The sequence below is a fragment of the Pteropus alecto genome, unplaced genomic scaffold (genome assembly GCF_000325575.1).
Source record: "Pteropus alecto unplaced genomic scaffold, ASM32557v1 scaffold14, whole genome shotgun sequence".
NCBI classification, from domain to species: Eukaryota; Metazoa; Chordata; class Mammalia; order Chiroptera; family Pteropodidae; genus Pteropus; species Pteropus alecto.
In genome coordinates, this window is record NW_006436810.1 from 15,868,147 (window position 1) to 15,870,696 (window position 2,550).

Sequence of the window (2,550 nt, forward strand, 5' to 3'; positions counted from 1 at the left end):
GTATTTGACATCATGATCTTAGGGAAAAAAGGAAAAATCTGAACTGCTTACAATGTAGTTTTTTAAGTTGAATGATGTCTCATATAAAACTATGAGCTGCTGAAATTGAAGTCCAGGCACTCGAGCTGCAGCTGCCTTCTCCTTGAGCGGCCCCACGCCAACGAGTGTTGGCTGGAGGGCGCCACACTCGTGTGCTCCCCTGACGAGCATCTTCTGGGGCAGTGAGCCAGGAGGACCTCTGGGACGCCCTCCGTGAGCTCACATCCCTTCTGACAATGCGTTGCGGCAGGCAGTTCCTCTCCATCGGTCATCATCGATATCCCTGTTTCGTTTTCTGTCCTTGTCACCAGAACCGCGCCGCGGGTCTGGATGACACACTGTCTTTCTGGCCTGGGCTCTGATGAGCACTGTAAATGACAGTGTCAGGAGGCTCCTTCTGGGGAAGCTGCTTCTACAGTTTCCAGGAAAAACAGGGGGTTTTGTTGGTTTTTAATTATTATATGTTCCTAAGAAAATTTTCTATCATGTGTCCTTGCTTACAAAGTTTTTAACTCCTTGAAACTGATTTCTCAAAGTCCGTTTTATAGTCTCAGTATGCTTAGGGGTTGAGGAACCTGGGGGGGAAATTCGTGATCTGCATGGCAGAGACGAGATGTAACACGTGGCCCGACCTCTGTTCTCTGGGAACACTGAAGACGCTTTGGTCTTGATGCTGAACCCAAAATTCAAGGAGCACAGTGCAAACCGACCACTGCCACCCGCAGGCCCGGGGGAGGGGCGGCCCCGCAGCTCCACCAGGCTTCTCTCAAGGTCCACCTGAGAGGAGGAATTGCGAGGAAAGCTGTCCAGGGGACACGCAGTCCATTCCCGACTTCCAGGACTCAAAATCCCGTGCTGAGATCAAGCCTTTCTGCTCGAAGCCTGCACGTATTAGTCACAGTTACACTGGTTAGGTGGCCTACAGAGGAGTCCCCAACCCCCAGGCTGTGGACCAGTCCTGGTCCCTGGCCTGTTAGGAACCAGGTCGCATAGCAGGAGGTGAGCAGCGGGCCAGTGAGCGAAGCTTCATCTGTATCTGCAGCTACTCTCCAGCGCCAGCATCACCGCCTCAGCTCCACCTCAGGTCATCAGGCATTCGAGTCTGATAGGAGCACAGGTCCCCAGTGCCAAAGAGGGTGGGGACCGCTGAACAAAGACCCACTGCCTGGAGCTCATTCTGAAGTCATACCCTCAGCTTCTCCAAGAGTTGCTGTGAGAAATCTGTCACTGCATTTCTGCTAAAACGCTACAGGATTGCCCACGACGGTGCTGCGTCTGCCCCAGAGCCTGCCCACGGGGGACCGTGTTCAGTGAGCAGAGCCAGGATGCAGCTCCGCTTCTCGGCCAGTTACTGCACTTCCCTTTGAGAACTCAGAAACTGCTCTCAACTCCCAGAGAGACCGGACAAGTATTTTCAGAATGATGCTGACCCTTTACATCTGCCATATTTCTATTCTGCATTTCTTGTCCTCAAAGTCTATTTTTACTTCAATATTTTACTTTAGTACATATTTTTATAAGACCCATCTAAATCCATTTTTAAAAAGTCAGGCCTGTGGTCTTTGACATTCTTTCGTACGTGATAAACATAATCTTTACCAAAGTTCAAATATTTGTTTACAAATAAACAGAATTAATAAAGTATCTTGTTATACCAAATAGCAAGTGGCTCTAAAGGTGATGCAGTTGGCCCCTGAACACAGGTTTGAACTGCACAAGTGCACTTGTATGTGGATCTGATCCAGAAATATTGTAAACGTGTTTTCTTTTCCTTATGATTTTCTTCATAACATGTTCTTTTCTCCAGCTTACGTTAGTGTAAGACTGCGGTATGTATACATACAACATGCAAAATATGTGTTCATCACCTTTCTGTTATCGATAAGGCTTCTGTCAACAGCAGGCTATTCGCAGTTAAGTTTTTAGAGAGTCAAAAGGTAAACATGGATTTTCAACTACACTGGGGTCAGAGCCCCTAACCTCTGCATTGTTCAAGGGTCAACTGCACTTAACGATAATTAAGTCCTCTTAATTATCATTGTGATTATACCGCTCTTGGGCTCAGTCATCGTCGTCAGTATTTCCGACATGGTGCCCATGCACTCGTCATGATAAAGCCACAAGGCTGGAGGCCCTCTGCACACGGGAGATCGAGCCCACTGAACATGAGAATCCTGTTCATCCCACAAAACAAAGTGGGAGAGTAATGTGAGCCAGGGCACCCACAGGCGGGGGTCAGAGAAGGGGATGAAACTGCGAGGACGCCCCTCTGCCCGCCTTCCCTGCCAACTCCCAACCACTACATCAACTCTCCCACCCGTGTGGCTAATTTTTGATAGAGACATAAATTGATTTATCTGTCCAAGGAAACATCTGTGTCCTGAAGTCATAACTGCAATACATTTTAAATTGGTGGACGAGTAATTAAGACGCTTTGAGCAAACGCTACTTGCCTGGTCCAACCTACAGGTCCACTCTTTCTCCACAAAACAGACAATGGAGGGGGGGGCT

General features: G+C 48.3%; 1 protein-coding gene across 1 annotated transcript in view; it reads right to left on the minus strand.

The window, feature by feature from the left end:
- Window positions 1–2,550, minus strand: part of FBXO15 (F-box protein 15) — a 36,847-nt gene that overhangs the window by 3,197 nt on the left and 31,100 nt on the right. The gene's annotated exons all lie outside the window — the stretch shown is intronic.